This window comes from Topomyia yanbarensis, chromosome 2, assembly GCF_030247195.1.
Source record: "Topomyia yanbarensis strain Yona2022 chromosome 2, ASM3024719v1, whole genome shotgun sequence".
NCBI lineage: Eukaryota > Metazoa > Arthropoda > Insecta > Diptera > Culicidae > Topomyia > Topomyia yanbarensis.
Window position 1 is genome coordinate 430,921,438 of NC_080671.1, and position 14,158 is coordinate 430,935,595.

Here is a 14,158-nt window from a genome sequence, read left to right on the forward strand (position 1 = left end):
ATGATAATTCGATATAGAAACAAATGTAATATTCCTAGCATCATCCCAATCGAAAGTTTTATAAATTGTCTCTTAGCTGCAAGATTTTTATAGAAATGAATTTTAGCTCACTATTAGTGTGATAGTTAATGCTGAATTGGTGTTTGGATTCGAGTAAAGAAAGGTGATGTTTATTCATTTCGCCTTGGTGGAGCATCGATATGCCAATACCGATCGCAGCATGTTACTGTTTTATCTAATTTTGGAGTACATATTGTCAAGTCGTCGGTACTTAGCTTAGCTTGCTGCTGCTGAACGTGTCTTCGGACCGCCAGACTTCCCCAAAAGCATCTTCATGTGCTGAGTGTGGAGGTTCGAGTTTGGGAATGTCAGGGAGCAAGTGTGAAATTGATTTTATTGCTTTGATCGTATCGCGTAGAGCACCATCTACCATCGCTTGCAGCAGTTTTTGTAGCGAAGAATCGACTACTGTCATTTCGTTTAGGATTTGTATATGTGCGGAAGGTTGATGTGGTCACGTTATCGTAGTAATTTTACTTATTAGGGGTCTTTTAAGTGCACAAGTGCTCCACTATCTCGGATATTGTTGGCTGCTGAACAGGACTAGAATGTTTTTGATGCACTTGTAAGTTTATAGCGATATGCAGCCGGTGTGGTCGTCTGACTGTGAAAGATGACGTTACGAACTGCTGGTTCACTGCACCGTGCTACTGGTATATTCGTTGTTTGTAGTCTGAATTTGTGATTCCAGTGGTTGTAATTAATTTTCGAACAAATTCGTCAACTGATTATTTTTCACATTGCTCTGAAATTGAGGGTGTTCTACAGTCAAACGTAATACATTGGACTTTAATGTACCAAGTTTGTTGAGGATTTCCGGAAAACGCAGATGATTCCGCCGACTAAAAGCTCATAATTATTTTCTAGTTTCAGAAATTTCTTTGAGCAGTTTGATGTTTTGTTTTCTTTCCTGTTGTGGATTGCTAGGATACGCATATCAATATTGAGAAAATCAAGGCAGTGTTGCCCGAGAAATTCATTTCATACCATTAACGAGAGGTTGCTCAATGTTCTGGTAACTGGTGGTAAATTTCTCGGACACCTTTTCTTTGAAATTTTTCATGAAGTTTCAGGTCGTGTCGTTGGTATTTCTCATTCCAAACTTTCAAAATTACTTTAAGGGGTTAAATTTTTGTTAGGAACCTAATAGAACACGTCATAAGCTAATAATAATAAGAAGAATAACGGAAGCTGCAAATTTTATTAGGTTGTTATAACTCACATTTTTTTCGACTACGGCTAAATCAGCATCAGTTCCTAATTCCTTAGAAACGAGTAAGTGCAGTAGATTAAGATTAAGTGCAGAAATTGGTAAATTGCTCGCAAATCAGATCAGCTTCATTAGGAATAACTACAAATAAATCTATCTTGCTAGGATTTACTCTAGATCAGATCCATCACGTGTGGGACAGAGCGACCCATTCCTTCCACTCGATTCAGGCGGTCACCAAATTTGTAAGCGCATTAATTATTTACAATGAAATTATTATTAATAAACCTTAATTCTAGCTATATACAAAATTCGAGTTTGCTGTCGAGAGTTTGTGTAACCTAACCCCACAACTGTGCTTAGACGTATTGCCAACGTGTGCATTGTAAATGCGAACAACATGAGTATAAAGGAAGCTGTTACCAGCATCCAGTTGGTCGCAAAATGCTTCCGAGTAGGCCCGTACATGCTATGGGATCATACAGCTAGCAAAAAGTACGGATCTGCAGACCAACTTGATAGCTACTATTTTTTTTATGGAAATGGATATGATTGTTGCACTTAATTAGGTTTGATTAATTTTGCATGGTGTGCCCTGATCGGTTGGATTTCAAACGAATTTCATCCTGAGCTTTGCTGATGAAACATTTCTCATCATCTCCTCCCAGTAAAAGCTTGTTGTCTGGCCGATGCATTTGAGCAGAAAATCCGACAGCATTCAGCCAGAATTCCGCATATTTTTTTTCTAACCCGTTTTGAGTCTATCAAAATTTATTTGTATCTTTTCATTGCGTCAAGCAATTTTTTCGAGACATTTCAATTATTTTTTCATGTCCTTTAGTGAAACAGCTTAGAAACGAAATTCAAACAAACATTTTTTATGAAACCAAGTTGTGTTATCGCAAAACAGTGGTGGTCTGAGTGAAGATAAAATATATATTAGGTTAAAACCAAACCCGAATTTCATTTCAATGGTGACGAGAATCTCGTTTCGAAATTAACAATTTGACCGCAGTTTGGTTCAAAACTGAGTCAGTTTCAGTCTCAAGCAAAAACCAATAAATTTAAACAGTTATGTTTCATGCAGATATCCGAAGTTAAATATATAATTTCCTAATTCAAATATTCGTTAATTTTAAGTTATGATTTTTAAAAACCTTTCATTTTAAGGGACGCGTATTTACCCCATACTGAACGCTACAATGTTGAAATACTCTAAATTAGTTCCGGTTAAATTTGGCTTTATCATCAAAAGATCTTTAGCCAATGTAGAAAATGAAACAACGACGCCATGCGTACAAACAAGCACAAACTAATCGTATCTCCCAACGAATCTTAGATAGGAAATAATCAGCTGGGATAACTAGAATAACTTATTGCTAAATCAACATTTTAAATGCTATAATTGTCAGTATGATGGGACGAGTATATTGCTTTTGTCACAAATAGCACGTGAATACATTAATAATTGTGTGTAGTGTGGAAATAAATCTAACGAACTTGCTTGATGGCCTTAGTCATTAGTATCGCTTAGGAAAATCTCATTGGATAGTTGTAGCAATTATTTCAAATATGCATCTACTGGTTTCAAACTCAATTGCGCTTCAAACACAAATATCAATTTTTCACACCGTTTGATCGCACACACAATGGTTCGAACACTACCGTAGGTTCGATGCGTTAAACACAAACTGACAGCATAGTGCCTCCGGATTACTCATTAAAATTTGTTCATCGTTCTGACGAATTTTATCAGCGTATTCGTGTTCGAATTGAAAATGTTTTCCCGTGAATTCAAAATCACTAGCAAATAATTAAGTACAATTTTACGTAGGACAAGAATTAGGACTACCTGCGCAGTACCGGGAAAATCTAAAATAGTAACAGGGTTAATAATGCCGAATACAGGCAGAACACTGTCATGTTGTTGGAATAAAATAATAGATATTTGAATTCAGTGGTTCCAAACTCAATTCAAAACTTTACTGGCATCGAATTGAGTAGCACCGCCTCAACTGTATAGATTCAAAATTTGGATGCGTCTTTTTGATTTGATTTCTTTCGATTGGTCAAAATGTCAAAAAGTTTGGTATGTGTATGGAGATTGTTCCTACTCAGTATGTATGTGTATATGGGTAGCCACCATCCTAGTTTGAGTCTTGCTCTGCATGCGGCTCCACTTAAACGGTACGCTTAAATTTCGATACCATTCTGCATTCAGCATACCGCTGTACGAAGGCCCAAAAGGAGGGGAGGGGGGTTGGCGGACCTGTAGGCAATTACACATACTTCGTATCCGCGGGAATCAAAGAGTCGGCTTCCAACAATATGATCCAACAGATTAAATAACGAATTTTGCGATACTTGCCAAGCTTTCTATGAGATGGTTTGTTGAAGAAGAGCTCGTCAAATTGTTTCCAATTGTTGGAGAGAAATTCATCTGTCGCGAACGACGAACACTTTTCCTCTTTGACTCCGGCTGACCTTCCACTTCATTGGCCAGTTGTAACTTCAGTGATGCCCTGATGCACCCTCTTCACCCCATAAATCATATGCATATAATGTTAATGTACATCAATTAATATATTTTATAATATAATATAATATAATATAATATAATATATATATATATATATATATATATATATATATATATATATATATATATATATATATATATATATATATATATATATATATATATATATATATATATATATATATATATATATATATATATATATATATATATATATATATATATATATATATATATATATATATATATATATATATATATATATATATATATATATATATATATATATATATATATATATATATATATATATATATATATATATATATATATATATATATATATATATATATATATATATATATATATGGGGTGGTCGTAGCGTAGTTGGTAAATCGATAGCCTTGTACGCAGCGCACCTGGGTTCGAGTCCCGACCCCGCACATAGGGTTAGAAATTTTTCATAAGAGATTTTTCTAACCCGAAGAGGCGAACGACCTTAAGGTTAAAACTTCCATAATCGAAATAAAAAAAACCTATTTTAATCCACCTAGCGGTGCAATTGTGCCTTTCTCAATCATGAATCACGAGAATGTGTGCGTTGTTTATATTCATTAAAAACTTTTAAATGCATATATTACATTTTATTATTATACCTCACATGACAACTATATACCGGAAAATAAATCATTATTCGAGTTCTAAAATTTTGAAAAAGAAAAAACAGCCACGGTAATATTGAACTGAAAAAAGGTGCGAAATCGGCAAAGTCCCAAAAAGTCGATTTTTATAAAAAAAAATGTTTTTCGAGATAACATAAAATCTCGACGTTTCATGCATTTTAAAGATGTTTGGCATCAAAAATACGAATTCGATTTCTGAAATTTCATGAGGTCCCCCCTTTGAAAAAAAAATTTAATTCCGGCTTATATGGGAATTTCATATGTGACCGGACGGTTTAGTCTATATTTCCGGAACCATATAAGCGATCCGTACGAAATTTTATAGACATCTATGGGGATATTATAGCTATCATTTGGGATTAAGTTTGTGAAAATCGGCCCATCCATTTCCGGGAAACTGATGTGAGTTCGTAAATTTTGAAAGATGGCCGCTTTTCCCGGGCACTTCCGGAACCGTTTATGGTGGTCAATGTAGTCAACGAAAGTATGGTTGGCCGTCGGTGACCTAGAACAGCAAATTTAAGTTGTTTGAGAGACATTTTAGCGAAATTTTTACCTTTTTTGCTTTCATCGGAGTATCGGTTTGAATCACAATTTGCTATGTGATCGCACGCCACAACCTGTAACTCCGGAACCGGAAGTCGTATCGGGATGAAATTAAATAGCCATTTACGGAGACGCAATACCTTTCATTTGAGGCCAAGTTTAGTCGAATCGGTCTAGCCATCTCCGAGAAACCGATGTGACTGTTATTCTGAATTTAGATACTTCCGCCGGGGCTTCCGGAACCGAGGATGGTGGCCAATGTGGCCAAATAGACTTTGAATGGATGTTAGTGACCTAATACTACAAATCGAAGCAGTTGTGGTCGTATTTTGGAAAAATTTTCACCTTTATACATTCATTGCAGAATTTATTAAAATCGACATTTTCTGCGTGTTCGTACTTATCACCCTGTAAATCCGGAACCGGAAGTCGGATCCATTAGAAATTCAATAGCAGCCTATGGGAACGTTGCACCTTTCATTTGAGACTAAGTTTGTCAAAATCGGTTCAGCCATCTCTGAGAAAAATGAGTGACATTTTTGGTCACATACACACACACATACACACACATACATACATACACACATACATACACACACACAGACATTTGCCGAAGTCGACGAACTGAATCGAATGGTATATGTCACTCGGCCCTCCGGGCCTCCGTTAAAAAGTCGGTTTTCAGAGCAATTGCAATACCTTTCTATTGAGAAAGGCAAAAAATATAATGTAATAAAATAAAATGCAATATAATATAATAAAATGCAATATAATATAATATAACGTAATACAATAAAGTATACCGTCGTGCGGTGCTACATTGGATATGTGGGGCTACTTTGCACACTTTAGTCTTCAATATTTTCTAACAGGCGCACTTTTATTACTTTTATTATACTTTTGACATTTGCAGAGCCATATCTTTTAACCATGTTGCATGTCTTTTGTGATTTTTTTTAACACTATTCACCAAAATAAACAAAACACTTCAAGGAAAACCTTCAATGTACTGTGACCACATATAATTTCTTGGAAAGAAAAAGAGAAATGATGAAATTCTTTGTTTCTAGTACATCAGGATCGGTTTTTTATGAGCATTTGAAGATTTTTGTGACTAATCATTCTCAACAACTTTACCGTACTATTCTATATTTGCCCCTAAGGAGAAAAATTGAGTAAACACCAAAATTCCTCACTAGGACGAAAATTGTTGGTGAAACCAGTCTTTGTACGTCAAGGGCACAAATTCTAACTTAATAAAGTCATGGGTGTATTCGACTTGGTCTCATCAGAAACCGACCCTAACTTATTGTCGGAATAGATTAGCGTCGGCTTGACGCTAAATCCCTAAAACTAAAACACACGTTGTGTTTCGATCGAACGACTGGCCAAACGTGATGTCCCGTCCGAGCAGATGTTCTGCTTATGCCGATAAGACACGGTGAAGCCGGCGCTAATCTATTCCGACAATAAGTTAGTGTCGGCTTCTGATGAGACGCAGTCGAAACGCACCCATAACTTTATTACCGTAGATACCAAGGACTCTAAATAATGCTTTGAGTTTCTTCTCTATGTATTTTTCCAGGTGGATTATTCACCAAAATTATTTTTTACAAGAGATATTTGTATGTACAATGCGTTAGCAGCGGGTAGACGAGAGGCGAATGGAGTGATATGTAAAAGTGGCATATTTTTCTATAAATATATTCTAATTTATATATCAATTATATTATATGCAATTAAGTAAAGGGCGAACACGAAATTATTGCGACACATTCAACAGGGCATAACTTTTTTACCATTGGATAAAAATCAACCAAATTTTGCACACTTTCTCATTGATGTGTGTGGTATCGTACCAAATAAGCTAGCCATGACTTTAGTGCCAGAGTAGTGTGATACTTGTTACGAGATAGACGTAAAATATATTGTGCTTACACAGAAGCTAATAGATCAAGTGCTAGTAATCTTCAGTTCCGAAATCCTGTTACTACATTGGCGACGAGGAGAAAATGTGAGTACATGCATTATATGTGGAAAATTTTCATTTGGTTACATTGATCGTCTCCAAAATTCCACGCACCATTCAAATCGAGTTCAATACGGTAGCTACGCCACCCGGAATTTTCAAGCGTGCAAAGTTTCAAACGAAATACTTCCATGGCAACCGCGAAACTACAAACTTCCATGGTTTGCTATATATTTCTGAACAGCCGTTAAGAAAAAAAACGTGTTTGTTATGATTGAGTTCGACATACTAATGTACGGTGAAATCATTACGGGGGCATTGTGGTGTTATGTGTTATTCGGTGGGTTGTTCCGACTACGAATGGTAGATTATCCTGCTACAGATGATCATGTTATCTGTACACAAGAGACAGAAAACGATAACTTAAATGCAGTTGGTTTCAGGTATGTATGTATAAGATTCATGTTAACATTTGGAATTAATGATATGAAATAAAAAAAAATGCATGTGAAAACTGATTTTTATTCACAATTGTTCGCTAAAAAAATATACATAAGAAAAATTGTAAGGCGGAATCGCCATACTTTATCAAGTGGAAAGCGGGTTCGCCACGGTACAACTATTAGGTGAAAATGAGTCACCAAGTTACATGAAGTACGAAAGGCGGGTTCGCCACAGTATGTGAAATTGGGTTAGCCACAAATGTGTAAATTGAAGAAGGCGGGTTCGCCACACAAATTCCATTGAGAAGGTCAGTTCGCCAAAATGATAAACAAGTTTTTATTTGGCATGAAATATTTATGAATTTGTTTTGTTTTTTCTGCATTTTGTTCAATGAAATAATAGGGCTGGTGGAGAAATTCGGATTAAACAGTTTTTAACTTCAATAGAGTCATCCCAATTGCCCTTGGCATGGGCCAAATGGAAACGCGATTTGGAATGTTACTTTGAGTCTGAGAAAATTGAATCTCAGTACGACAAACGGTCGAAATTGTTGTACCTAGGAGGTTCTGATCTACGGGATATATATGATAATTTACCAGAGGTTGAAAATGTAGCGCACGTTCTGAGGGACCCACCGTATTTCGATGTCGCAATTGCCAAACTTGACGCTCATTTTGAGCCGTACCGTAGACGTACTTACGAACGTCATTTGTTCCGCCAAATTACTCAGAAACCATCTGAGCGTTTTTCTGATTTTGTACTGCGGTTGAGGACCCAAGTTAAAAGATGCGAATATGATAAGCCTGATGAGATGATTTTAGAACAAATAGTTGAGAAGTGTTCTTCTAGCAAGCTGAGACAAAAGATGCTTAAGCGAGATATGCCATTGAGTGAAGTAGAAGGTTTGGGTGTAAGTCTTGAAGAGAGCGAACGGAAGCTAAAGGAATTTGGAAATTTGCATGATGCTCCAATCAGTAATGTATCGAATTGGAAGGCAGATGGCAATAAAGGGAAACCAAAACTTCAATCAGGTATTTCTAGAGATGTACGACCATTTCACCATCCAGTTGGTCGTTTCTCGATACCGGTCCACAGAATGAATAAGCGGTCCGACCCGGTATGTTTTGCTTGTGGTAAACGAGGTCACGTCAAAGGAGCTGACATATGTCCGGCACGAGCTGCTACGTGTTTGAAGTGTAGAGGACCAGGGCATTTCGCTAGACAATGTCTAAAACGTGCGAACAATGAAGTTAGAGCAGAAGCAGCACCAAAACGTATTCGAGCTATTCATGAGGATGTTGAACAGGAAAATGATGAAAAATACATTTTCTATGCGATGGGAAAGAACACATTTTTGTTCAAAGTCGGTGGCATAAATATACCGATGATCATTGATTCGGGAGCAGCGGCCAATATCATTAGTCAGAAAACGTGGAATCATATGAAACAAATGAAAGTTTCTGTTTGGGATATGTCTACTGAGGCGGACAGAAACTTCACGTGCTATGCATCAAACGTACCCATGGAGATAACGGGAACGTTTATGGCAACAGTAGAAGGCGGAGGAAAAAAAATTGATGCCAAGTTCTATGTCGCCAAGGATGGCCAACAGTGCCTTTTGGGAGAACAGACGGCTAAATCGCTGCAGGTTTTGAAGGTTGGATTCGACGTTGGAAATGTTTCCCAAACATCTCATGAGTTTCCGAAAATTAAAGGAGTCACTGTAGAAATTCCAATTAATGAATCTATCCAGCATGTTCAACAAGCATTCCGACGTGCTCCATACGCTCTAGAAGACAAAGTAAACGAGAAACTTGAAACATTGCTTGTACAAGGAATCATAGAACGGGTTTCTGGACCATCGCCTTGGGTTTCACCAATGGTTCCGGTTTTAAAGGAGTCAGGCGATATTCGACTGTGCATTGACATGCGTCGAGCAAATCAGGCTGTAATACGGGAGACACATCCACTTCCTTTAGTAGACGAATTACTCGGATCGGTAAATGGTGCTACGACTTTTTCTAAAGTGGACATCAAAGATGCGTATCACCAATTGGAAATTTCGGAAAGATCTCGTCCCATTACCACATTCATTGCAAAAAGCGGCTTGTTCAGGTAATTCAGAGGAATGATTTTTAACATTTGCATTTAATTAAATATTAAGCATTTAGATGGAAAACTGAATTCAAATAAAAAACAGAGAATAAAAATATATATATATATATATATATTTCAAATATTTTTATTTTCATGACACGATTGTACTCAGATATAAAAGGCTAATGTTTGGTGTGAGCTGTGCCCCAGAGATTTTCCAGAAAACGATGGAGACGATTCTGGCGGGTCTAGAAGGGATCATAGTGTATCTGGATGACATAGTTGTGTTTGGATCTTCAAAACAGGAACACGATAATCGATTACAAACCCTCCTCAAGCGTTTGGAGGAATACGGAGTTTTATTGAATCATCAGAAATGCATATATGAAGTAAGCGAGTTGGAATTTTTGGGTCACGTCTTGAGTAAAAAAGGAGTAAGTCCCACAGAAAGTCGCATGAAAGCTATACAAAGTTTTAGGGAACCGAGGACAGTCGCTGAATTAAGAAGTTTTCTTGGCCTTATTACCTACGTCGGTCGCTTCATTCCACATCTCGCTTCGAAAACGGCACCTCTACGATCTCTTCTTCGAACTGGTTCGGTGTTTAAATGGCAAAATCAACAACATAGGGCTTTTGAATCAATCAAGGAGGCAGTTAGCGATATTAGCTATTTAGGATTTTTTGATAAGAAAGACAAAACTAAGCTGATTGTTGATGCAAGTCCTGAAGGGTTAGGAGCTGTTCTGCTACAAGTAAATGAGGACGGACAACACAGAATTATAGCTTTTGCAAGTAAAGCACTTACTGAATTAGAACAGAAATATTTTCAAACCGAACGTGAGGCTTTAGCCATAGTATGGGGTGTAGAGAGGTTCAGCTTATACTTGCTGGGAACCAAATTTCAACTTATAACTGACTGTAAGGCCCTGAAATTCTTATTCAACGCTCGATCTAGACCGTGCCCAAGGATTGAACGTTGGGTATTGCGAATTCAATCATTCAATTATGAAATTATTTACGAACCTGGAGCAACGAATCTGGCAGATGCGCTATCCCGGCTATCTGTCGCAACAGCTAAACCATTCGACAAATCAGTGGAATCCTACATTCATCAACTAGTTGATTTTGCAGTTCCTGAAGCTGTGACTCTGGACAAAGTTACCGCAGAAACAAAGGAGGACGCGACGTTGCAAGATGTAATAAGAGCTTTACAGACTGGCTGCTGGACAGAGACGACTAAAGGTTTCAATTGTTTCAAAACAGAATTACACGCAGCCAAAGGGGTGTTAATGAGAGACGATCGCCTAGTTATTCCCGAGAAACTACGTCAACAAGTGCTAACCTGTGCTCATGAAGGCCATCCGGGAATGAGTGTTATGAAACGTCGTCTTAGACAAAAAGTTTGGTGGCCAAAGATGGACGAACAGGTGGAAAAGTTCGTAAAGAGCTGCGGTTCATGTACGCTAGTTTCCGCTATCAGTCCTCCTGAACCAATGCTCAGGACCAAGATGCCAGACAAGCCCTGGTCAGATGTAGCGATTGATTTCTTGGGACCATTACCATCAGGACATTATCTTCTTGTTTTAGTAGACTATTTTAGTCGATTCACTGAAGTAATCATAATGAAACAAACAACTACAGACCTTACTGTGCAAGCTCTGTTCGAGACATTTAGTCGTTTTGGGGTGCCCGAAACCTTACGATCTGATAATGGACCACAGTTCATAAGTGAACCATTCAAAGCATTTTGCCAGGAGTTCGGTATAGAGCATCAGAAGACAATACCATATTGGCCACAGGCCAATGGTGAAGTGGAACGCATGAATAACACCATTCTAAAACGTCTCCGTATAAGCCAGGAGGAGAATCGTTCAAAGTGGAAATGGGATTTACGAAGCTTCTTGCTGATGTACAACTCGACGCCACATTCGACATCAGGTATTGCGCCATCGGCTCTTATGTTTGGCAGAGTATTGCGAGATAAATTGCCAAGTGTCCACAGTCGATTAGGACGTTTAACGGAAGCTATCCAAGATCAAGATTGGGAAAGAAAAATTAGAACAGCTGGAGTGACAGACATCCGAAGGCAGGCAAGATCAAGCGATCTTGTAGAAGGTGATATTGTGGTGGCTAAACGCATTGTTAAGGAGAACAAGCTATCCAGCAATTACGCGCCTGAGAAGTTTGAAATCGTGAAAAGGAATGGTTCAGATGTGGAAATTCGCTCAAAAGTCACGGGGAAAATATATCGTAGAAACGTTTGTCACCTTAAACGTATACATCTAGATACGAAACTACCTACAGAGGAATCATCAACGGATACTTCACAAATCAATAAATCAGATGTAGTACAGTATAACCCTATTACGGACAACCAAACCTCAAGACCATCTTTAGGCAAGAACATCGGTGATAATGTTGAAATTCGAAAAAGTCGACGAGAAGTGAAACGACCAGAGCATCTAAAGAATTATGTTTCAAGTATTTTAAAATAGATACTAAGTAAGGGGGGAGTGTGGTATCGTACCAAATAAGCTAGCCATGACTTTAGTGCCAGAGTAGTGTGATACTTGTTACGAGATAGACGTAAAATATATTGTGCTTACACAGAAGCTAATAGATCAAGTGCTAGTAATCTTCAGTTCCGAAATCCTGTTACTACAATGTGTATTGTTTACATGCTGTCAAACTCGAAGTCGTGTTTTTCGATTCAACGAAAATGGAGGTGAACCAACGCGAGTCAAGAGAACAAATTCTTTCCAAACACCTGGAATTTCCTGACCTGTCGCACCGGCAGTTGGGAAAAATGTTGAACATTCACCATTCAACCGTCTCCAGAGTGTTGAAGCGGTTCCAGGCGCGGTTGACGTTGGACCACGGCAAAGGAGCTGGAAGAAAACCGGGACCGGAGAACAAAAAGACGGAGGGAAAGGTGAAGCGGTTGATTAAAGCGAATCTCAACGTCTTAAGCCGTGATTTGGCTAAAAAGATCCGCATGTCGCAGAGCTGCGTCCAGAATGCAAAAAGAGAGCTGGACTACATACATACAAGGTACAGAACTTCCCAAACTGCGATGAGCGGCAACAATCGACAGCTAAAATTCGGGCACGGAAGCTCTACGAGAAGATGCTGACAAAATATGGCTGCTGTGTGATGGACGACGAAACGTATATAAAAGCCGATTTTAAGCAAATTCCGGGGTTGGAGTTTTTCACCGGCAAGAGCAAGTTCTATGTGGACGACAAATTTAAGAAGAAAAAAATGTCGAAGTTCGCCTCCAAATATCTCATTTGGCAGGCCATCTGCTCTTGCGGACTGAGGAGTGAGCCTTTTGTGACAAAGGGCACAGTAAATGGCGAGATCTACAAATCTGCGTGCCTCGAGAAGCGCCTTTTGCCGTTCTTGCAGCAGCACGACGAAGCTCCGCTATTTTGGCCAGATTTGGAATCATGCCACTATTCTAAAAGTGTCCTGGAGTGGTATGAGGCCAATTCTGTCCATTTTGTTCCAAAGGACATGAATCCGCCAAACTGTCCGGAGCTGCGCCCGGTGGAGCAGTACTGGGCAATGATGAAGCGGGAACTTCGGAAGAGCAAGAAGACAGTCAAAGACGAGAAAGACATGTTAAGAAAATGGAAAAAAATTGAGAAACTGGTACCGGATGACACTGTAAAGACTTTGATGGAGGGCATCAAGCGAAAATGCGTTCAATTTTACACTCAAGGCTCCATCGATTAACTTTTCTTTTGATTTTTTAAGTAAATATATGTATAAAACTACCCTAAAATTTTGGTTTGATTTTAAACATTATAAGAAAATTGGCATGATATTTTCGGTGTCGCAATAATTTCGCTTCTTCTTACATTCGCTTCTCCTCCCACCGCTTCTGCCACGAGTTCCCGGTAGGCCAAGCTCTTGATCAATGGATCTTTCTTCAGCTCGAACAGCATTTCGCCTTTCTGAGTACGCCTGGTTCTTATAACGTTCTCCCCCAGCTCCTTCAACTTGTGTGTATATGTGTCTGTGTGTGTGGGTATGTATGTATGTGCACTGTCATGTAATTATCTCAGCAATCGCTGAACCGATCTTAACGAAACTAGTTTCAAATAAAAGGCCTAACGTTACCATTGGACACTATTATTTTTGTTTGTCGATATGTTGTTTGTGGTGTGAACAAAACTAGAAAGCTTGTAAAAATACCTTTCGAACAAGCTATAGATTGTCAAAATCCGTTCACGAACGGCGCAGATATTAAACATTTTGAATTTTTATTCCTCGCTTACCAATTTTCACTAACTAGAAATGAAATCGTTACACACAGAGTATTGCTTTACGGGTGTTTTAGGGGCAAAACTGAACCGATGTTGAATATCGAGGTATGAAAACACATCAGAGTGATTCAAGGAATTCGACTCCGAAAACATTTTGTGAATTTACTTAATAGTTAATTAACTATTTCTCAAAAATTAATACGCAAGTTTACCTCAAAACAATGTGTAAATTCAGTTCAAAGTGAAAATTTGTCCAGAGTTGATGTATTTATCCGTTGGATTAAGCATTTCGTTCAGTCGTGAAATAGACATTGGATGGTATGTGAATGCACAGATCCC